This window comes from Lepus europaeus, chromosome 4 (genome assembly GCF_033115175.1).
Source record: "Lepus europaeus isolate LE1 chromosome 4, mLepTim1.pri, whole genome shotgun sequence".
Lineage (NCBI taxonomy): Eukaryota > Metazoa > Chordata > Mammalia > Lagomorpha > Leporidae > Lepus > Lepus europaeus.
Genome location: NC_084830.1, coordinates 106,775,970 through 106,800,326, shown reverse-complemented (window position 1 = coordinate 106,800,326; position 24,357 = coordinate 106,775,970).

Sequence of the window (24,357 nt, the reverse complement as noted above, 5' to 3'; positions counted from 1 at the left end):
GTGTACAGTCTTAGTTTTGTATATTTATAGCCGTGGGGCTGGAGGGCTGGAGAGAGGGGCCGGCTGGGATCGGCAGGGCCCGTGGCAGCCGCCTTGCCACGGAGGGGCGCGGGCGGAGGTGGGGTGTGGGGCTGGGGGGCGCGTTTCACTCTCTGCCCCAGCGGTTGTCATTCCGGGGGCCGCGGGGCTGGTCGGGACCGGGTCGCCCGTGGCTGCGATGACAGCCCTTCGGCAGGCACTGTAATTGCAGAGTTCGAACCACTCATTTTCTTCCTGGAGTTAAAGAGGTGCTAGCCGGCAGCCTGCTTGTCTGCAGCCAGGCTGATCAAAGGGCTGGGCATCTGTTTTGTCTCCGTTTTCTTTCACCACCCCTCCCCCCACCCCGCCCTGCACGTTCGCGGTGGGGAGGGGGGGTGGAAATGGTTAAAAAGTAATTTATGAAAATGAATATCTATCCTTCTCGGGGGTGGGGGCTGAGAGGCGGCGGCGGGGCAGAGATATTCGATGTGCATTGGATGTTGCTTCACACTTTGGGCAGCTTTCCGATAGGAAAATGGGAGACTTCGCCTGATGTTGTCCGTTTGCGTTGAAACCTCTGGGCAGGGATTTTACAATATCAGCCTCGGCTTTTTCACACGCTGAGGATTTCCTGAAGAAGATTAAATGCTCCCACCTCCGGCCCCCGGATGGACAAGGGCGTCCTGGCTGGTGGCCACGCCCGCTTCAGGCTCCCAAGCAACCTCCCCTTCCCCCCAGCCCCTCCCGGCTTTCCCGGGACCCAGGGCAGGGCTCCTCCTGGGCGAGGTGTCTGCCATCCTAGCTCCGCTGAAGCTCTGGAACTTTCTCTTGAACTACTGCACCGGAAAGAATTTGGAACTTAAAAGTGAGCAGGGGAGGGTGGGCGTCGGCCAGGCAGGTTAGATGCGGGGATGGCTCCAGGAATCCGGTTCCTGCCTCCCACGTGGGAGACCCGGATTGAGTTCCTGGCTCCTGGCTTCCGCTAGTCGCTGGCATCAGGAGAGTGAATCAACTGTTAGGTGCGTGTGCTCTCCCTCTCTTTCTATGTCTCTCTCCTTCCTCTCAGATAGATATAGATGATATAGATATAGATATAGATATAGATATAGATATATAGACACTTCTGTCCCCTTGTGTGTCTGCCTCTTGAACAAATAAATTTTTAAAACATTTACAAATAAATAAATACAAATAGAAACACACACACTTCTCGCCCGGTTTGAAAACCGGAAGAAAGTCAAGGCCCTTACTTTACAATAAGTGAGGACTCTCAGGAAATGGAGCACACTGAGGGAAAGCCTCAAGAGGTTTGAAAAATACAAAGTTAAAAAAAAATCTAAACCTACGCCCTCCAGGGGCCGTCTCCAAGGCACCCTGAAGTGGCACAGGCTGGCCAGCCACACTCAGGGCTGCAGGTCTTTGGCCTTGGCCAGGCCCCTGACCTTGGCTTTGCCTTTGCATGGTCATTTACACATTAAAGCCTCCCTCTCCTGTGCCAGGAGCCAGGAATGAGCAGCCCTGCTCCAGGGTCCCCATGTTCTGAAGTCGCCTGTTCCTTTCCTTTCCCTGTGGGCCAAAACCTGGCTACGCTCTGCAGGCGTGCATCGGACAAGACTGGTTATTCACGTCTCACCCCGTTCCTTCCAGAGCCCAGGATAAAATAAGCTCTGTCCCTGTGAACAGGGAACTTGTCATTTTTGCAAGCCTCGTGGTAAGAATCCTCACTCTGACGCTCTGCCACAGCCATGAGCCTAGACCAGGAGCAGGAGGGAGGTGCCTCCCAAGGTCATGGGTTAGCACAGCAGACACATGTGCACGGGTCCAGAGCAGGGCTCCCATCCACGGCAAGTTCCAGGGGGATTTGTCGGTGAAAGAACCCAGACCTTGACACCCAGCAGGCCCTGCCTGGAGACTGGCTTTGGCTTTGACCTTGGCAGTTGATTCTCTGCCCATCTCAGCATTGTCTCCCCTCTGTGAGCTCTGGCTGGTGGGGCAAGTGCAGCTGCTTCTTGCATCTCCCGGCCCCTGATGAAGCTACAGGAAAGCAGAAAGAGCTGATCAGGCCCGTGGGCATGCAGATGGCCACGCTCTGGTCCTCCCCGCCCATTCTCGACTGCTCATTGGCACAAGGCAACGGCCTATTCTTATGGGCCACAAGAACATTCTTTCTGGCTCCCAAACACCCCGAGGTGGAGGGGACTGTAGATTCCACTGCACATGCTGGCCGCCGCTCCATGCGCAACGGGCTAGCCGAGGAGGTATGTTCTCCAAGAGGCCTCATTTTCTTCCAGAATGAGCTCCCTGGCTTGTCGGCTTTCCATTCATTAAACGCTGGGCCTCTGCCTGGGGCGGAGACCGCCTCCCTGCGTGACAGGCGAGCCTCACGGTGGACAGAGGGCCGCAGCCCCCTTCCCCACCCAGCCAAGATGGGGCGAGATAGTCACAGGCCGTTCCCCGCTGTGGGCCAGCCTTGGCTGCACTAGCAGGAGGTGTCTGACCACCTACTGTGTGCCCAGCACTGCCCGGAGCGCTTTGCAGGGTGATCGCTACCCAAGCACTCACAGCGCGGTGAGTAGCCAGCGCTCCTGCGGGTCTGCCCACAGCCAGCTGCTTTGCAGGCCGTTTTCATTTAAGCTTCAAAGTTCCCCTGGAGACAGGCACTGCTATTTTCCACATTTTAGACCCGAGTGACTCAAAAGCCTACTTGGCAAACTTACATTAAAAAAATTAAAAAGGAAATAAACATGAAACCACCCAATGCCGCGGTCTTTGAAAGATCCCGCAAGGATGAGGGTGCGAACTCCGTTTCCAAATGAGGAGAGTGAAGTGGCAGAGGCACCCCCCCCCCGAGGGCCCACAGTTGCTCAACGGCCACCGTAGAGGTGCGACTTGTACTCACAAAGATCAATTTAATGCTGCGAAGGCGGGGCCCGTGCTGTGGTGTAGTGGGATAAACCTCTGCCTGTGACTCTGGCATCCCATATGGGCGCCGGTTCAAGTCCCGGCTGCTCCACTTCCGATCCAGCTCTCTGCTATAGCCTGGGTCAGCAGTGAGAGATAGCCCAAGTCCTCGGGCCCCTGCACCCAAACGGGAGACCCAGAAGAAGCTCCTGACTCCTGGCTTCAGATCAGCTCAGCTCTGGCCGTTGTAGCCATTTGGGGAGTGAACCAGTGGATGGAAGACCTCCCTCTTTCCCTCTCACTCTGTAACTACCTCTCAAATAAATAAATCAAATCTAAAAAAAAAAAAAAAACACTGCAACACTGCAAAGGCATATACTCAAGGATGAGGCCCTGAAGCCCCACCACATCCTCCAACCACCTGGAGCCATTGTCTAGCAAGAGATCAGAAAGTGAGCACTGGGGACTGGGTCTTGGTTATCTGAGGGCAGAGGGGGAAGCACTAACATCCTTAGAGTCTCCAGGAAAGTCTTCCCTGAGGGAGGAATATTCAAACAGGGTTTTGAAGGATGAATAGAAGTATGTTACTTAGGTCAGGCCAAGGAGGAGGATTTAATCTCAGGAGAACAGGTGGTTGGTGAGACCAGCGCTTGCACGGGAAACCACACGCAGCTTCTCAGAACCAAACAGACCACCTGCTCACCACCAGGCTGGGATAAAACCCCAGCTCAGCCACCTCCTCCCACGATCTTTTTAGAGTTGCTTCCGTAGCTGCCAAGCCTCAGTTTCCATTCTGTAACACGGGTGCAGCAATGGTGTGAATCTCCTAAGGCTTCGATAACAAAGGACCACAAACCCAGTGGCTTATACCAACCGAAATTTCTTCTCTCGCAGTTCCCGAAGCTGATACATCCAACATCAAGGCGCCTGCAGGGCCCTGCTCCCCCTGATGGTGGAAGGCAGAGTGTGTTCCCAATGCTCCTCTCGCTGCTGGCCTCGCTGCAGCCAGTCTGCAGCTCTGTGGCCACGAGGCTCTCTCCCCGTGTGCGTCTGTCTGTGCCTTTGCTTCTTACAAGGACAGTACTGGCTTGGGTCCATTGCAGTAACTTCATCTTAACCCCATGACATCTTCAGAGACCCTATTTCCAAATAAAATCGCTTCAACGCGTCTTCTCACTGAGGGTCCACAGGATGCCTCTGCTGAGTGCCTACCCCACTACCGGGCCCCTCTGGACTTCCCTTCTGGGGCCTTCGGATATGTGTCTGCTGTGTCCCATCCCAGGGCCCCCGGAGTCAGCTGTACTCTATTTGGTTCTCACTGTCTTTTTTTTAAAGATTTATTTATTTGGGGTCCCGCACTGTGGCGTAGTGGGTTAAAGCTCTGGCCTGCAGTGCTGGCATCCCATGTGGGCATCAGTTTGAGCCCTGGCTTCTGATCCAGCTCTCTGCTATGGCCTGGGAGAGCAGTAGAAGATGGCCCAGTGCTTGGGCCTCTGCACCCACCTGGGAGACCTGGAAGAACCTCCTGGCTCCTGGCTTTGATTGGCCCAGCTCTGCCCATTGCAGCCAATTGGGGAGTGAACCAGAGGATGGAAGACCTCTCTCTCTCTCTCTCTCTCTCTCTCTCTGTAACTTTACCTTTCAAGTAAATAAAATATTTATTTAAAAAAGATTTATTTACTTGAAAGGGGAAGAGAGAGGAGAGAGAAAGAGAGAGAGAGAGAGAGAGAGAGAGAGAGAATCTTCCATCTTTTATTATTTATTATTTCCTTACTAACATGTCTTGTATACATTCATTGGCTTTGTGCATTCTATAGCCACACGGCATAAGATGCCTGGAATTTGAAGGATCAACCACTTCTGTATTTGTGAACACTGTGAGAGCCTCCAGTTTCTCCCCCTTACAACAGTGCACCTGTAGGAACCTCCTGATGCAGGTACAATTTGCACCTGCTCTAGTGGGAGCTTCCAAGTTGCCTGCTACCCACCCTGTACGCACACACACACACACACACACCAAGCCTGCAAAAGCTTCAAGGTGCCCCCGCTACTGAAGAAAGACAATCAGAAGCCCTGAACAATCAGAATTTCAACGAACGAGACACAGCTTGCTCCCTGGGGCTGCTCGTGGATGACCTAGGCACTGTTCTACTGCTATGTCCTTCTCCCAAGGCCCAGGCTACCCAGTTGGCCAGACTCAAAAGCGACACCATCACAGCACAAGAGATGACCTGCAAGTGTGCGTGATAACCTCAGCCACAGCTGCTGTCCTCTGCCGTCCTCCGTGGACCCTTCCCAGCGTCGAAGGCGCGTACTACCCGGTGAGCGATGCAGAATCCTGCAGCGGCTCTCTCCTCTGGGCACCCGACAGAGCCCCTCTCCAGCTGCTCCGGGGCTGGGAGAGTTTGGAGGCAGGTGAAACCCCTGGCAGGGAGGCAGGCCTGCCACTTTTCCGCTTTCAGGATTCTGCCTTCAGGAGGGTCCCAGCAGCACCACTTAACCTCCAGGGGCAAGGGAGCTGGCAGAGTTTCACAGGCGATTCAGGCTGCCAGCGGACCCACTGGATACAGAAGCTTAGAGCTGGGCACTGAAACACCATCACCAGCTCCCTCCCTCCTTCCCTCCCTCTCCAAACGCCAGCTTCTCACAGCTTCCTTCCTGCGATGGATTGTTCTCGAATCATAAAATCAACTGAGACTCATCATCCAGGGGCTGTATGTGCTTCGCCTTCCGGCCACTGTGCTAACGCATCTGAAGGTCCTGCTACAAGGCAGGCCCGGTAAGAGCTTTCTGGTCTGGGAACCTTATTCATTCCACACCACCACCAAGGAGGTGGATATCGTTACCCTATAAGACGGATAGGGAAACAGAAGCTGAGATGGGTGTGCGCGTTTCGTCCAGATGGTGAGGGTGCAGTCACAGTTCATCTGCAGGCTCCCATATTGCTAAAGCCTATCTTTTACTTCCTGCCAATCACCCTCCAGTTCTCCTAGGCTCCAGCCGGGTCTTTTTAAACCATTAAAAAATATTTTAATTGGAAGCATGAAAATCAGTACCCTATTATCCCATCACCCTAAGACAATTTTTCTTTTGGGACTATTATCTCAATATTTGCCTGCTTGGCCTGAGAAATAGAACTTGTTAGATGGATGGGTGGATGGATGGATGGATGGATGGGTAGACAGAAGGAATGAAGGCTGGATGTACAAATGGATGGAGGATAGATGGGTGGTCAGTAAGTGGAGGCTGTATTATTGATAGATGAACTAAAGAATAAATCAATGAGTGGGTAGAGAGAGGATGGATGAAGGGATAGATGGGTGAATGACAGACAGAATAAAGGATGGAGGCAGGGGTGGATGGGGATGGATGGTGGGTCAGCAGGTGTGTAGGTGGATGGATAGATGAGCTCTGGCGCTGAGAGCCAACCCTCCATTGTGAAAGCCCAACACCAGCAACAGGGTAGGTGAGTACAGAGAAGCGTTGGCTTAGGAGTCAGGCAGCTTTGGGGTTGAGTCCTAACTCTGCCTCTGACCTTGGGGCAATGTCTCAGCCTTGTTGGGTCTCAGCTGCTTTGTCTATAAGCCGAGAACGGTGATCATATTTGCCACAAGGCTGTGGGGGTGGGACTGGAGATGGTGAGGAGGGTTACACTGCACAGTACTGCGCTGGGAGCCCATCGCCGAGCCTGGAAGGCACTAGGTGCTCAGCAGCTGTTAGCTCTCCCCCATTCCGGCACCTCTGGCCTTCGAGGCTGACTTGAAGAATACAGAAATGGGAATATCTGTTTGCCTAAATGGCGTCTGAGTGTCCTATTTTCTTATATGTTGGAATGGAAATTCGATGAGTTGGGTTTTGGTTTATATTTCTCTCTCCAGATCTGCTTGGCTACAGCTGAGGTGTCTCGGTGGAGAGAGTTGGAAAGATTCTAGGCTTCAGAATGTTTAGAGTTTGCTCCCATTTCCCACAATGATACAAAACCTCGGTTTTCTTCTTCCCTCTCCACTGACTCGGCAAAGATGTGATCCTGTAAAATAACAGCTCCAGCCAGGGAGGAGGGAGTGTTCCGCACTCCCCATCTGCAACATGTCATGGAAAGGGAAGAAAAATAAAGCAACCTTTAGCAATTTGCCGTGCTGTGTGCTTTGGAAGAGCCTGGTAAACCTTCCAGCAAATTGCTTCTAATTATAGGAAACCTGCTGGTGGCTTCAGGAGACACTCGCCAGCGTCATTCCCATTCTGAGTTCTTGGCAGAGGCCGACATTTCTCCCATGATTATTTCAGTTGGCTTGAGCGATTGACAGCACATGTATCAAATGGGGCGTGAAGCTGCCTCTGTGGAATTATGTGGTGGAGAAGGCCCTGCGTGGGAGCCAGGTGGGAGAGCCAGCACCATTCCCAGAACGGGGTCAGCCCGTCAGCAAGGAACACCATCTACCCTGTAATCGACTTTCATTTAAGGCCTTATTGAATGCATACATGCCTATCATCAATTCTACAGAAATACATCTAATAACATATCAAATTCCTACATTTCTCCCAAACCCAGACACCTCCCCAGGATGGTTCCCTTATTAACCACTGCTCAGTTGTCCCATTCCTGTCCCCCTCTGATTCCCCTTGGGACGTGTTCAGATACTCTATTTTTTCTTCTCTCTCTTATAATATGTATATATTATATATATATATATATATATATATAAATGTTTGCATTTTGCCTCTAGTTACACAACTCTCTTCCTTTGAAATTACATCTATATTGGAGATCATCATTGGTGGTATCTATTGATACACCTCTTTCTTTCAATGGTAGTCAATATAATAGTCCATAGCAATGTGGACCAGTAGAAATACAACGCCAAGTTCATGTGGAATTTTTCAACCCGCCTCATAGGAAAATAAAAATAAACAGGTCCGCACCTGCTCTAAGGATGTTGCAGGTCATGGTAACTCACACCCCCTCAAAGCATCCCACAGTTATTCCAGGGCTTGTCTAAGGGGCAACTCCAGCAATGGCCACTCAGCAGCATCCACCCTCTTCTTCCTCCCTTTCCTCTGCTCCCACCAGCTCCTATTCACCACCGCGGAGCTGCCTGGCAGGGTCTCCCCACAGCTCTTGCTGTGGAGGCTGTCTCCAGAAGCCACCCCCCGGGGCTGCAGTCCTTGGGGGCAGGGGTGCTGGGAGTTGCATTGCAGAGGTGTAGGCCACTCTTCCCCAGCACCCTGACATGGCTTCTCACCCAGCCAGTCCTCCAAAAATGTCCATTTCTCAGTGACCCAAAAGCGCCCCATCTATGAATACAGAGAGGAGTTAACATATACAGGAGGCTATGCGTACTTTCTTTGCAAATTCTATGCCGCTTTAAAGCAGATCCTCGAGCATCCGTAGATTTCTGAAACAACCAAATTGATTTCCCTGGCACCGTCAGTTTTGTTCTGCAGTTTGCACACCACTGGCCCTGTTTCTCCTGGGAGGGAAGGATCCTGGCCCTGTCTCCACTTCAACATGCCCTCCGTATGTGTTCCCCTAACAAGCAATGCGGGAATCTCGCTTTTCCACCAGTTGTCAGTAAAGCTGTAAATAGTACGGTCTCCTCCTTGGGAAAACCTTCCTTCCTCCTGGCTCTGTGCGGAGGAGCGGTCTGAGGATGTCGTTGATGGGGAAGAGCAGTTCCGGGTTCTCTAGGTGTCACAGCGCAGGCTGTATTGAGCAGGAGCTCATCACCAGGCAGCCTCGTGATCTTCCTCCTCGTGGATTGCCGGTGTGAGGGTGATGGTCATAATAAAAGTGGCACACTCCCAGGACACACTTCCATGCAAACCCGTGTGCATGAGTGCACTCACACAGCCCGTGGGTCAACCCGTGTGCATGAGTGCACGCACACAGCCCATGGGTAAACATGATCCCCAGAGAAAATGAAATCTCAAGGCATAAGGTCAAAGGGAAAGGTTTTCTTAACCTCCTAATTGCACAACACCTTTTTCTTGATGGAGCCAGCACAACCGTCCCTTTGGTATCCATGGGGGAATTGGTTCCAGAACCCCTCTTGGATGCCAAAATCCACGGATGCTTAGAGTCCCTCATACAGAATGGCACATTCCTCACGTATGTCCTATGCGTATCTTCCAGTAGTGTTTAAATCCTCTCTAGATGACTTCTGGTACTGAATACAATATAGATTCTATGTGAAGGGTCGTTATTCTGCAGTCAGGGAAATAATGACAAAGAATAAAGATCTGTACATATTTGGGATGCATGCATTTTTTTCCAAATAGTTCTGATCCGTGGTTGGCTGAATCCAAGGAGGTGGAACCCCGGGTACAGAGGGCCACCTTTACTTCAGGCTAGTCCTTTTAGGTGTTGCTTAATTAGTTTATTTCGTGCATCTAGACTCATCCTAGTTTCCAACTGTGCCACTTTGGGCCTATCAGGAAAAGGAAAAGAGTTTGTTTTACAGACTCTTAATGACTTCTCTTGTGTGCTAAAGTTGGTGTGAACTGGCCACTTTGGGCAGAATTCGATTATGTTCCTGGCCAAAGGCTGGTATTGCTGTTGGCTTCCGTCTGTGGGGCCAGATGTGATGGCTCTCTTCTGCCAAAGACATGGAGGAAATAACAGGGCCTGGCTGAGGGCTGAGGCTCGGCCCAAGGTGCTGAAGGAAGTCCTGACAGATCCATGGAATCAGGGAATTAGAGACCAACGTTCTCACAGATGCCCCAGACATGAGGCCCATGCAATGATCCGTGTGAGGTCAGTGGCCAGTGGCCAGCATTGGCTCAGGAAGAAACATTCTCTGCCACACAGTTCTGCTGGATCCACCACAAATGAAAAGGGGGAAGAAGCAAACAACAATAGCGGTAGCAGACCTGGTCTAATCCTTGGACTTAGGCCAAGCAGGTGCCCTGTGACAACCTTAATCCTTGGTCCACAAAATAAACACCAGACTCTGCCCTGTTGTCTCTCCTGGGTGAAAACTAGGTAAGTTGTACATGAGATTCACATGGAATGAGAATGTATTCTGAACACTGACCAGTACCGTGTAAATGCAAGGGCTATCATATTGAAACTATTTTACTCGTAATTAAATGTGAGGTCTTTACTCTACCATTGCATTTCCCAGAGGAGAACATGGCACTAACATTTAAGTGGCAGGCATCCAGCTGGGTCAGTTCATAGAGAACACCACACTTCATCCTTCTAAAGACAGTGTGATGAGGCAATGTCATTTTCTCCATGTCACAGAGCAAGAAAGAGAGGTTCGGGGAGCTTAGGCAGCCTGCTCAGTCTTATAGCACAATGAGACAATGAGAATCTGATCTGGAAGATAAACTCCAGTGGACCTGCTCCAAGGCCCACTTACTCAAACCCATCAGGAACACCCAGGGAAGGCCCCACTGCAGAGGGCAAACACCCCGGGAATTTCGGGAAGAGAGGCTGGAAGAGTGACAGGAAGTTTCCAGGAGGGGAGGCCATCAGCACCTTGCATTCACTGCCACTGGCACCCAGGATTTTCTGAACTCCTTTCCATATCTGATAGTCATGGAGTCTAAGGATTACAGAAAATGCTTCATTTCTGGGTGGATCGTGGGATGCCCGCTCTCCGAAGCCACAAGTTCCCTTCGTCCTGTCCTTGGGTGGCATTGTCAGTAGCAGCAACAGAACCTCCGACCATTCTTCAGACCCAGAGGGCAATCCCCAAATTCTTGACCTTGGCTTTAGCTTCTAAAGGGAAGCAGCAGCCACTCGCGGTGGCTTGGATCCTGGGGACTGGGCTCCTGGATTCGGGAGATGCATCCTGTTCTTGAGATGTTGTTTTTATTGGAAAGTGTTCCCTGATAGCGCTCACTGGAGCAGGGCCGGCTGGCTGGCCTCATTCTGGCAGAGAGGAGGGCTGCCCTGGAGAGACTGTCTGAAGCCTGTTGGGAGGCCCCCCTCTGAAGTTTTCATCTCCCCAGTCTGTTTTTAGACGGCTCTTGAAGAGAGGAGATAAACTGCTTGGTGTCCCTGGTCGCGACATCAGGACAAGAAGGAGCCGGGCTGCTGGGGCCCGGGAGTGCGGGGTGGGGTGGAGCTGGGACCTTGGAGACACTCCCGGCTCTGCATCAGGCCAGTTTATCTCTGCACATCCTGGGAGCAAGGTCTCAGAAATGCCTATGGGACCCCACCTCACCAGCCTTGCTTCTGGGATTAAGTCAAGGTCCCATGGCCCATCCTCCCAAGTCCTTTACAATCCACCTCCTTCCAACCTCTCCATCATGTCTGACCGTCCTCCTTTTCCCCTCCTTCTTCTCTCTAGACTGGTGAGTCTGTTCGTGTGGCACAGCCTTGGGACCTCCATGCCCTCGCTCAAGTGGTGCCATCCCCCTAGAATGACCTCCCCTCCTCACAGGCCTGCAAACTCCTCTTTGTCCTGGATAGTCAGTGAAAGCATCCCGCTTCCCTGGCCCACAGCCTCTGCTTGGCTCCAACCAGGCGCGCAGTCACCGTGTCCCTTATCTGTGACCCCAGAGCTCTCTTTGTTTATCCCTTGGGAGCCCTTCTCACAGGACATGGTAATTACCTGTTCTCATCAACTTTCCCCTCTAGGCAGGGACTTTGGTGGGGGCAGGCTCCATATCTGATTCTCCATAATTGTCTCAGGCTACTGCATGCCTCCACTCCTTGCACAGAGTGTATATTTAGTAGACACAAAAGGAAACCAGTATGGACGAAGGGAGTGGTAGAATGAGGGGATGGGAGAGGAAGGCTGAATCCTCCCAGAAAAATGGAAAACACATCTTAGCTGCTCCTTGCCAAGGTCTCCTGCATGCTGTTAAGAATATCTACTCTGGGGCTGGTGCTGTGGCATAGCAGGTAAAGTCCCTGCCTGCAGTGCCAGCATCCCATATGGGCACCGGTTCGAGTCCCGGCTGCTCCATTTCTGATCCAGCTCTCTACTATGGCCTGGGAAAGCAGTGGAAGATGGCCCAAGTGCTGGGGGCCCTGCACCTATATGGGAGCCCCAGAAGAAGCTCCTGGCTTTGGATAGCCTGGCTCTGTCCATTGAGGCCATTTGGGGAGTGAACCAGCAAATGGAAGACCTCTTGCTTGCTCTCTCTCTCTCTCTTGCTCTCTCTCTCTTCTTCTCCTCTCTGTAACCCTGCCTTTCAAATAAATAATAAATAAATCTTTAGGGAAAAGAAAAAGACCATGTTCTCCAGGACCATATTCCCGGGGCCAAGCCCCGGCTCTGCCACCAGCTCTGCCCACCTGGACAAATCCTTTTACCTCTCTGTGGTTCAGCTGCCTCACCCAAAGAGGGAGGTTGAAGACACAGGCAGTCAGTAACCTGAGCGGCTGTGACAAGCTCACCCCAACTGCAGCGGCTCCCACGGAAGTTTTGTTATATCTCCACCACGGACTCTTTCAGGGGCCCAGGCTCCTTCTCAGCTAGATCCCCACCTTCCAGCAGGTCCTGAGCTTTCTCTAGCAGGAGCTGGCAGATGAGGACAGAAACCAAGCATCACGGGAGGAACAGCCAGTCCTAGAAATCGGGGGACAAACATCACAGTCCAATGGCCACAGAAGGTTTAGCAATGCCTCAAAAGTGGGGTTCAGCTGTGGGCATGGCGAAAGGGGGAGATCAAGGGCAGCTGTGGCCAAGGGAATTGTCTGCTTCCAACACAAATTGCACACTGGAAACTTTCAATAAATGTGGGCTGTTAGCATGAGCAGAAGCCTGCTAAAAGGCACCTTTTGTGACTCTTGATGGGTAAGGTGGGCATTTTGCAGGGGGTCCAGGAAGAGGTCCTTTCCTTGAGCAGTGGGCTCCTGGTGAGTCCGTGTTCTGCAGGAACCCCTGCCCAGTTGCCTTCTGCCTTTCATGCTAACTGGGAAGCCAGCTTGGTGCGTATGTCACCGATGAGGAACCTGGAGAAGAAAGAGTGATGCCTGAAGCACACACGGCAAGGCTGAGGCAGCGCGTGAACTTGGCCTTGGCCTCAGTCACCTCGCCTGACTGCTCAGGGTGCCAGTGTGCACATCCACAAGAAGACTGAACGGAGAGGGGCATGTTTTAGAAGTGACGATTTCAGCACTTCCCTTCTCTGGAATGGGGTCACACAAAGGAAAGTGACTTTGTACAATGAAACGTCTTCACAAACAGAGAGAACTGACAGTGATTAAATCACAATGGGGGCAAAAAGACAAGTGGGCTCGACATATCATTGCAACAGCTCCACTTCTGTAGAAGAAAATTGTTCTGATGTCTGTGGGGACGTAGCCAATGGGTGTCAGAGACTTTATAACAGTTTGTGCAAATTTGACCAAAGCAATTAGATTTTGTTGAGTGTTTTCCCCCAAAAATCATTCATTTTTTTTTAATGAGTACTTACAATTAGGAAATAGCTGCCATTTAGTTAATTGGCCCAAATGGGTTCAATTGTCAACCGAGATGGCTGTGATGCGTGAGAGAAGACTCAAAGACAGACAAAGCGCAGTTCCGTGAGACGAGGACGTGGATGGTTTTCTTTGAAGCAGCGTGTCTCGGAAACACCCGACCCCGGACCGGTCTGCTATGTGGGTGGATCTCAGTGTCACGAAAGTTTAATTGGCTTACAGAATACTCTGATTCAATTGTCCGGTCCTTTGTAAGCCTATTAAGTACAGTGCACTACGCTCAGAGGCCCATGTGTCCGGCTGTAGACACCGGGGGCACACGCAGGAGCTGGCTTGCTTTCCGCCCACGCTGTTGGGAAGCGAGCAATCTAGAGGAGTGCGCTGGAGGCCAGGGTTTCCATGAAACCGTGTCACAAACAATGGGTGGCCGAGCACTGTCCCTAATCCAGACGCCCCTGTCTGGTCTAATCACTTTCCCCGGGGCTCTAGCTTCCAAGAGGCCTGCAAGTGATTAGCTCAGAGGACCTCAGTGCAGGGCTGGAGGGGGCTTGGGCGCTGGCATTAGGCAGTTGTTCACTTTATTTGTTCTTCATTAACAGTTTATAGATTTTGAAAATGTTTATGGCAGTGCGGGAGGAAGAGAGAACAGAACAAAAGGAACTAAAAACCTTCATGTTGCCTGATTTTTAATAGACTCACGTCAAGAATCCGGGCCGAAGGGACACCTTCGCTCTTTCTTAAGGGATGGCTTCTCAGTCAATTTTACAGGGAAAAAAGACACCGGATTTACTCCTCGAACATGATGTCAGGCCTCTCTGGGACATAGCACCGAGACAGGGCACAGTGGGGGAACCGTCTCGTCCCACGTGCCCAGCAGACTGGAGCGGCGTGGTCCACGCAGTCCATACATGGTTGTTCAGGTCCTGCTCAAGGTCTCCCAGCCATAGGGAAAGGACCAGCCCAGGGCAGTGAAGTAAGTGGGTCCTCCCTTTCTGGAACAGAAAACTGAAAAGAGCTGATAAGGTCCGCACTGGACAGATGGCCTCGTGGGAGGAGCTGCCTCCAGCCTTTGCAACCAGGATCCGCGTGTCCTCTCCATGGTCCAGGCTTGTTCTCTGGCTGCTCCTAGAGGCTGCTGGCCTCTGTCAGCCTTCCAAAATAACCTCATTTTAATTGCTGGCTTAGAGTCAAAGCACGCTAATTAATGTGGCAGTGAAGAAATCAAAACCAGAGGCGCTGAGCGAGCTGCACAAGGTCACACAGCAAGGTTGTCGGATCTGGGGGCAGGGTCGTCTGAGTCCAAACCCAGAGCATCCAGAGATTAAAAGCGAAAGCACTTTGGGGGTGCTAGGGATAGGATTGTTGCTTCCACCTCTTTCTTATCCTCTTGCACTTCCTGTCTGGTCTACTTCATGGAAGCAAATGAAATTTCAGCTTAAAAGGAGAACGATTTCCTTTTGGGTCTGAAATCTGTGGCCAAGAAGCCTGACATTCAAAGCCCCCATAATGTAGTCACCAGCAGCGTCTGCAGCTGTATCTCCCATGCACTGGCTGCCGACCTGAGGGCTCCTTCCCTGCTCCCAGGCACACAGCTGTGCCCTCTCTCCACGCTCTCCCCAGGCAGCTCTCTGTGTCTCCTTTCCTTCTTTCTTTAACATCAGCAGCAGTTGTTCCGTCCTGGGCCTGGAGAGCTAACCCAACAGGAAAAAAAAGTCACTGCTCCCCCTGCAGAAGCTCAGGAGCTGTCAGGGGCGACAGGTGTCCTGGGGGTGGGGCAGGGTAGACTGGCCATTCTGGAGAGCACTCGAGGGACCCAGGAGGCCTGGATGCCAGAGAAGCTTGCCTGGGGGAGCAGATTTTCAACTGAGTTTCTAAGGATGGGGAGGAGATAAAACAGGAGGCAGAAAAGATTCATTAAAGCAAAGAAGATGAGAGAAGGAAGGAGGGAGAAAGAGAGAGGGAGGGAGGGAGAAGGGGAAGAAGGCAGGAAGAAAAGAAGGAAGGAATGGGAGGAAAGAAGGAAGGAAGGAAGCAAGGAAAGAAAGAGAGAAAGAAAAGATGGAAGAAGAAAGAAAGGGAGAGAGGGAGAGAGGGAGAGGGGTAGAGGGAGGGAGGGAGGAAGAGAGAGATGACAGCAAAAGTACAAGCAACAGAAGAACAACGTCATCACACTGGACATGGCCATAGTTAGTGTTTGTGCTGTGAAGGATACCATCAAGGAAGTGAAAAGAAAATGGAGAGAAAAGTTTTCCAAATCGTAGATCTGATAAGGGACTTGTGTTTAGAGCATAAAGAACCGCTGCAACTCAATAATAAAAGACAAATAAGCCAATTAAAAATTAGACAAAGGATCTGAAGAGTGATTCCTACGGAGATCTCCAAATGGCCTATAAGCAACATGTTCAACATCATTAGCCATCAGGAGATGCAAATCAAACCCACAAGAAGACATGACCTTGCACTCACGAGCGAGGTCATCCTCGAGAGCCAGGTATTAATAAGTGTTAGTGAGGACGTGGTGGGACACTTCTACACGGCTGCTGAGGTTGTGGAGTGGTGCAGCCCCTGCAGAAAACACTGGAGTACTGTGTGATCATCTGGTCTACCAGCTTCACTCCTAGGGGTATACTGAAAGGAATCTGTCCACACAAAAACGTATACACCAATGTTCACACCATCGTTATTTATAATTCCCAAAAGGCGTAAGCAACTCAAATGTCCATCAACAGACAAACGGAGGAGCACACTGTGGTCTATCCATACAGTGGACTATTATTCAGCCATGAAAAGTAGTGAAGCGCTGGTGCGCCCTGTAGCATGGGTGAAGCTTGAGAACATGCCATGTGAAAGAACAATCGCAAAGACTGCAGGTGTCTAAGACATTTACACAAAACATCAGAGTAGAAACCCCCTAGAGCTGGGGGGGGGGAGGTCAGGCCGCTGGTGATGGAAATGGTGTCAAATGATTGTTGCAACAGGTACGCAATGCTGAGAATACGGAATCATACCCTATACTTTGGGTGAATTGTGCAGTAAGTGAGTTGTAGCACAGGCCATAAACATTAGAAATAAGCAATAAAGCTATGAAAAAGCAAGCAGAATATTTACTTTTACAGCTTGTGTCATATGTAAGGCTGTAGATGGTAAGGGCGAAGAGAGCTCATTTGAAAGCAGTGTGATGGGGTTTGGATTTCTGGGACCCAATCATTTAACTTCCGAGGGTCTCAATTTGCTCATCTGTAGAATGGGGGTAGGTGGGGGATGCACACAAAGGACTGTGTACTGTGGCCAGCCCTCACACCTGCTCTGTTAAATGTGAGTGAGTGCCAGCATGACCAGTTGACAGATTGGAAGAGTGATGACCCTATTAAGACTTCCAGATGGATTGTAGAGACAGAAAAGAGATACTAGCAAAAAAAATATTTAGGTTTGTCTTCACGGCAGTAAAAAAAAGTACATGTTTCTGAAATATGAAGCACCAAAAACTGAAAATAAACTTGGTCCTGCCGTGCCAGGATTCTGTAGAGATGTCAGGGTTCATTTAAAGCCACTCACCCATGAAGATACAACTGGTTGCAGGAGAGAGAAGTGAGATCTCAGGGAATAAGGGTGAGCCTAGGATTGTGTCGGACAGAATTGGCACTGGGATTTGGCTCAGACCTACCTGACATGCTTATCTGGCACTATCAGGAGCCTGCAGCAGGCCCACTCTTCCAGGAATCGAAGCCTTTGACATGAGGCTGGACCTCCTCTGCAGGGGGTTGCTGTCTCCCAGAATTCTTGAGTTGTTGGACGCTGGGGTGCTCTTCCATGGCAGCAGCTGTAGAAAAAACATTCAGAAGAAATTTTAAATGGGCATAGCCTGCAGCTGGACTCTTGCACTTCTGAGCTTCTGGCTGCCTGCTCAAGGGTACAGGTGCAAGGATGCTCCCCCGGGGTCAGAGCAAAGAGAGCCACCAAACTGCCTCTCCGGTTTCTGAAACAAGCTTGTGATGAGCAGTGTAGACGCAACCCAGGGCTACTGCTTGTGGCTCTGGTACACCTGCCTCCGGCGTACTACTCAGCTAACTTCCCTGCTGCCCAGCGCCAAGAGAGGAAGAGCAGCCATTTATCGGCGTGCCTTTGCCGGGGGATGGGGGCCGGGAGGCTCTAGGGAAAGCTAGTGTGCAGGTTACAGGAAGTGAGGCACCGAGCTGTGACTTCCTCACCCCCAGGAGCTCTGACTGGCGCTTTCTAAGTGTGAACTATCATTAAAGAATGGGGCCAGGGCTAGAATTGCACAGGTTTTTAAGGAGAGGAGAAAAGGGGATGGAGGAGCTGATAGCCTCACTTGCCTATGTTGTTTTTGGTTCTGAGTTCTGCAATTTTTCCCAGGAGCCTGCCACAGCCCTGGGTGTAGAAGAGTCATTCTTAACACACTGATTTCCCTCACGAACACCAGCCAGCAAGTCCAGTTAGCTCTACCTTCAAAATGCATCATGAGTATGTCCAGCTTTCTCTGTCTCTACTGCTACCTTCCCACCAAGACACCAACATTTCCATCCTGGAAAACTGGAAAAGTCCCACTGGCAACGCTGCTTCTGCTGTGGTTCCATCCTCCATTCTTCACACAACGACCAAAGCACCGTGCATGAAGCATGGATCAGATGATGACGGAGATGGTGGAGACAATGAGGGCGATGGTGCTGATGGTGATTACGATGGTGGTAATGATTGTGATGGGGACGGTGGCAGTAATGACGATGGTGATGGTGATGGTGGGGATGATGGCAGCGATGTGATTACGATGGTGATAACATGGTGATGGTGATGACTGTTGTGGTAATGATGATGATGGTGACGGTGGTTGTGGGGTGATGGTGATGATGACAGCTGACACTGAGCACTCTCCATGGCCTATGCATACTTTACAGGTATTGTTTTCTTTTTTTTTTTAATTTATTTTATAAGTCAGAGTTACAGAGACAGAAGAGAAGGAGACAGAGAGAGAGAGAGAGAGAGAGAGAGAGAGATCTTCCATCCACTGGTTCACTCCCCATATGGTCACAACAGCTGATCTAAAGCCAGGAATCAGGAGCTTCATCCAGGTCTCCCAGGCAGGTGCAGGGGCCCAAGGACTTGGGCCATCTTCTACTGCTTCCCCAGGCCATAGCGAAGAGCTGGATCAGAAGTGAAACAGCTGGAACATGAACTGGCACCCACAGGGAATGCCAGCATTGTAAGCAGTAGCTTTATCCACCACATCACAATGCCAGCTCTTGTATTACTTTCTTTGAATCTTCCAACAACCCTATGCAGTTGGTATTGTGTTTGTCTTCATGTTTTAGGGCATAGTGCTAGTTGTTTAAACCTCCTTGTAGGCTGTTTTTCCACTTAGACAAGCCCAGCTCTCACCCCTTCTACTGACCTCCCACGGCCCCTTTCACCTACTCTGTCCACTGCTCTGAGTCTCCCACTTCTCTCCCCCATTCATCATGTTCCAGTCACATGGATCTTCCACCTACTCTTTCAACACCACCAAAATTATGTATACTTTAGACCTTGGGCACCACTGTTCCTTTCACTAAAAATGCCCTTCCTCTAGCCCCACTGTTCCCAAGGTGTGGTCCCTGGGCCAGCAGCATCAGTGTCACCTGCAATGCTATTGCAAGTTCAATTCTCAAGATTCACCCAAGACCTACCGAATCTGGAACTCTGAAGGTAGGAACCAACGATCTGCATTGCAATAAGCCTGAGTGAGTGATGCTCACCACAGTTTGAGAATCACTGCTCTAGGGTACCACAAGCTGGCCCCTTCTTGTAATTCATTTCCTGGTACCTCATCACATCTTCAGAGAAACTTTCCCTATCTCCAGATCTCAAAGGCACAAATCCTGCCCATGTCTCTCTAGCGTGCCACTCTATTTTATGGTCATCACAGCTTTTATCATTACCCAATATTTCCTTTGTTGAGGCCTGCATCTGTGTGTGTGTCAATAGTCTCTTTCCCACCTGTCTGCAAACTTCATGAAAGTGTTGCCCACAGCCTCATCCTTAGCACACAGGAGGGCTCAGCAAACATTGAGTTCATTGATTACTTAACTGGAAGTCTAGATAGCCAAGACAAGAGTGTCTGGATGAACTATAAATCCGAGGCAGGCAACTCACGTGTCCTTGGGAGCCAGACAGGTAATACAACGGAAAAGCTAAATGTTCTTCAAGGACTTACGGCAGTGAGAAGAAAAACTGAGGAGTGTGTGGCTGGGGATGCGAACTGGACATTTCAAGGGTGGTTTTGGTCCAGCAAAGCCAATCTGTGCAGAGATTTGTCCAGGGAGCACCTCACCTTGTTTGACCTTCGCAATCCACTGAAGACCTGCCTTTCTTTCCTGAATAAGGCTTTTTTGCTCCAGCTGCATGGCAGCCACCTGTTTTTCAGAGAAAGAAGTGGACACATGGAGGAGACCTTGGGAAAAAATCCATTTAAGAATGAGAAAGTCAACAAACAGGGAAGAGCTGTGTCTTGCCAGTCATGAGAAAGCTGACATGACCACTGAGTCTCCTTTCAATGCCTGCATGAAAACGTGGAAAAACAAAAACATCCATTGCAACTTTCTCTAAGCAACAAGAACCAAGTCCAAGATATGGCTCTGCTTAAATAAATTGTGGTAGAAGAACTAGATGTAATAATTTGAAGCAGCAAATTAAAAAGTCATGTTTTAGAAAGATCTTTGATACCAGGCCAAAATGAGACTGGGGCACATACAAACTATGATTCTGATCTTATAACAATAGCCTGTTCTGCAGCTGAGCCTGAACTTCTTGGATTTAGACCACCTTTGCAGGGTAGATGAACTCGTTAAGCAAGTTAATTGCATGGGTTTATCGCAAAGAAGGCAAGGAAACATCAAAGAAGACAATTGGGAAACCAATGAGAGAGGATATGGGAACAGACAGTAAGGTGTCTGTAGTCCACCGGCCAGCCCCATGGGTGAGTGTCAGCCCTGTAACAAGGGGGCCTTGTGCAAAAACTGAGAGAGCTATGCTGAGGGATAAGCGGGGGTGCAGAGATGGAAATGGAGGCTTGCCCACTCTTTGCACGCTACATTGGCCCAGATTCAGGAGACGTCCTGGGGACACAGGCTTTTGGCAAGGATGTCTCAGTGGGCATCCCCATGGACAGCCATGACTAGGGTGGTCGCTTCCTAAGTAGGGCCCAGCGTGGCCAGAACAGAGCAGCAGACTGCAAGGGCCCTTTTGTGAGCTCACCTGTGCCACACCCACCCCCAACCCGGGGGTCGTGAAGCATCAATGCACTTCAAAAATGTCAAGGAAAATTGGAATTAAAAGATGGTTATTTTAACCCAAGTACTTGGGCCCCTGCATCTCATACGGGAGACCAAGATGGAATTATGGGATCTTGGCTTCAGCTCAGTCATGGCTGTTAAGGCCATTTGAGGAGTAAACCAGTAGATGGAAGACCTCTTTCTCTCTATATATTGCCCCCTCTCTTTGTCACTCTGCCTTTCAAGTAATAAATAATCTTTTTAAAAATGTTTGTTTTCCTGCAAAAGTTTTTTTTAAATCCATGAATAATTTTTTCATAATATGCATTTTTCATGAATGTTTGGAACACCACTCATATACATGAATTTTAATTTTTTTGCACCAAAATGACCTTATCTTTTAATTTCACTTTCCATGAAACCTTCAGAGTATATGCAACTCTTGAGATTTTGTGATCTAATTGTATACATAGTCTGGTGTGGAAAAGTAGGGAATATTTATTTGTATTTGTATCATTGATTATAGATATATCAAAATATTAGCAGTTTCATTGGACTGTAGGATGGTAGAAGATTTTCATTTCCTGTTGTACAGTTTCTGCACTTTGTAATTTTTTGTAAAGTCAACAGATATTACTTTCATAACAAAAAAGTCCAAGTTACATTATTTTTAAAATTTTTTTCCAAGTTACATTATTTTAAAAATCCACGATTATGAAATCAGACATTTTCAGTAGCAATCCAGAGAAATGCCTTCCAAAAGTGTGACTTAGGAGTGCAGTGGAGGCTCGTGTCCATTCCAGGTGCTCAGGGGATGGGTCCAGGACTCAAAACCATAGACACTGTTACACACCTGGGAGGTCCCCAGTCCTGGCTGGTTATCACAGACTACCTTACAGTTAGAGTCGCTTTTAATTCCGACAACAGCTATGTGGGATGTTGTCAGCTGTTCTTCAGAAATGGGGAAACTGAGTCTCAGCGATCCTGGAGGACCAAGTGGGTGGACAGGTGTGGTACGAGTTTAGGTAGCAGATTGAGTCATCTGTGGGATGTTCAAGCCTGAGTGATTTCCTGAGACAGGTGTCCTCCAAACCCTGGCTTCAAGACAATGAGAGCAGCCCCTGGCTTTTCAGTCAGCTGGTAAACCTCCTGGTTCTAGCTGCTGAGTATAGTGTGGATACACATTTTCTAAACAGAAGACCGAAATTCTCCCACACTCTTCCAAATTTAAAAATTGCTACTCCTTGTTGTTTGAAAAACGTATGCTTTGGACAAAGCTTTGGAGATAGGCACTGCCCCTTCAACAGTCATATTTTGAGAATCTAATTGTAAACAAATCAGGAACACGTGGATTAAATTTCCCTTAAATTGGGCATGAACCAAATAACACGAACAATTTGGTAAATCTTGCTTGCGTTTTTCGCAAACCCAAATGGTCTGTTAAAAAAGAGAGAGAGAGAAAATGTTGATATTTTTGATGAACCCTAAGCGTGTTCTGTTTGGAGGATTATAGGCTGGGGTGGGGGGCGGTGTTGGTGGTTGGAATTCAGCATGGTGTTTTTGCCTCTGGAGGTGCTGGTCACTGGTCCATTTCGAGTTGCGTGTTGCTGGGTTTGCGGCATGGTGGGTATGCAGAGGCTGTGGTGTTGCAAAGGGAACTCTCCACCTGTCCCTCTGCCATGGTCTGCTCCAGGTTGCGCGAGGTTTCCCACTGAAACCATCAGAGACACACCAACACTGGGAGCCCCCTCTGCCGTGACAGCCAGCCTGCGAAACCACATCTTCGAGGGGAGCAGCTGCACAGAGGGCTTGCCCGTGGGATGGAAACCACCAAGAGTTCTGCTGGAGCTCCATAGGCGAAAAAGAGAACAGTTTTCATAGCTCTTTAGGCTCCAAATGTCACTGAAGGTGTGAACCATTGCTGAGATACTGAGAACATAATCAGATGCAGATTAAGAATCTGCTGACTTAACTGATACCTGGCCTGTGCCAAAAGCTTCCCCGGGTGTAGACAAGGAGAGGCACCAGGTGATTCCCCTTCAAGGCCTGGACTGCGTCTTGCTGTTACTTCCATCCAGAGAACCTTGTTGCTCAAGGTCCCAGCTCCCCAGAGGGCAGCCCAGCGAAAAACCAGGGTGGAAAGACCTGGGCTTGTAGGGCTCTGCAGGGTAGTTTTTAGCCCGAAGCCCCCTGCCCTGGAGATCATGGCCTCCATGGGCCGGGAACAGTGTGTTCTTCCTCTGCCTCCCTTTCCCAAGCCTGGATCCTCAATAACCGTTCACACTCCATGGCAGTCAGTTTTCCGGACAGACAGAAGCTGCGGGATCTATGAGAGGGGGCTTTTTAGGGGGTTTGGCTCACAGGATCACTGAGGCTGTAACGGGCTCCCTAGGAGGCCCTCAGGCTGATCTCCCCCAAAATAGTGCTTCTGCAGTCACCAGGCATCCAACAATCCAGTTAAGATGATGGCCAAGACTCACCAGCACACATCCCAAGACTGGATCTACGCTGCCCTGCTGGTTCCTAACCTTCATGACTACCTATGCAATGGGAGTTACCCCCACGTAGCAGATGAAGAAACCGAGGCTCAGCGTGCAAGGTTCAACGTCTTGGAGGTGGGACGTTGTGGACCTGGGATCATCTTGCTTCAACTCCAAGTTTCCTGCCTATTTCATTGTACAGAGTGACTTCTCCTACCCCTTAGGGATTTTACTTCTAAATTTCCCACAGCCTTTTTTGCACACTGACAAACCATTGTATGATTAGGTGCACTGCTGGACAGGAAGTGGCAGAAAATCGTGTGAGAATATTCACCACTAATAATAAGGGGGGAATTTTATTATTTATTGGCACCTACTAAGTGCCGTGAAATTTGCCTGCGTAGCTTCACTAAATAATGATAATAGCTGGCACGGGGGAGATTTGACTAGGACCTGTGCTGCACGTCGTGAGTGGACTTGCTCACCCAAACCTTACCAGGAGCAACAAGGCTGCTGCTATGACCACCCCCACGGAGAAAGGAGGCACAGAACTGGATCTCTGGCTTCCGAGAGTCAAGCTGTGGCCATCCATTCCAGACTTGGCAGGGTTCCCTGGCCGCCTGCACAGCTCTGCTACCAAGCCCACAGGTGACTGCTCATAACCTCATTCTGAAAGGAGAGCTCTGAAGGTCTCACCCTGAGACGCACATCTCAGCACATCCCTTCCAGTCTCTGAATGCCTTGTGCCTCACTGGGAGCTTCACCCTACGGCTGTCCACGGTCTGAGCCTTTTTCTCACCTCCACTCTGCCTTCGCCCTCCCTACCAAGCACATCTGGATCCCATGCAAAGAGCATCTCCCCCAGAGCTTATCTCAGACCTCACAACGGCTGAGACGCCCCTCCTGTGCCCCCTCCGTATATGTGAGTGCTTCCTTGGTGACTCCAGCCCCAAAGGCTCCCTGCCCTCCACTGTCACGCCTTTGCCACTGAGCCAGGGGCCTTGTGATCAGATTGGCCTCCTTATTTGGGAGGTACGAGTCCCCTGAGGATGAGAACCACGTTTTTCTGGCAGCGTCTTATTCAGTATCTGCCACGTGGTCGTGCTAGCAAGACTTCACGAATGAATTAATGAGTGAGTGAATGGAGAGTCCGATACTCCAGTGGGCTCTACAAAGAAGAAATGCTCCCGAATATTCTGTCCCCACCCCTGCACCAGACTCAACCAGGAGATCTTATCTGGAAGCCTGCCCCTGTCGCTCTGTCAATCTTTCAGCGTGACGTGAACCCCGGGGACCCACTGCTAAATCATTTGCA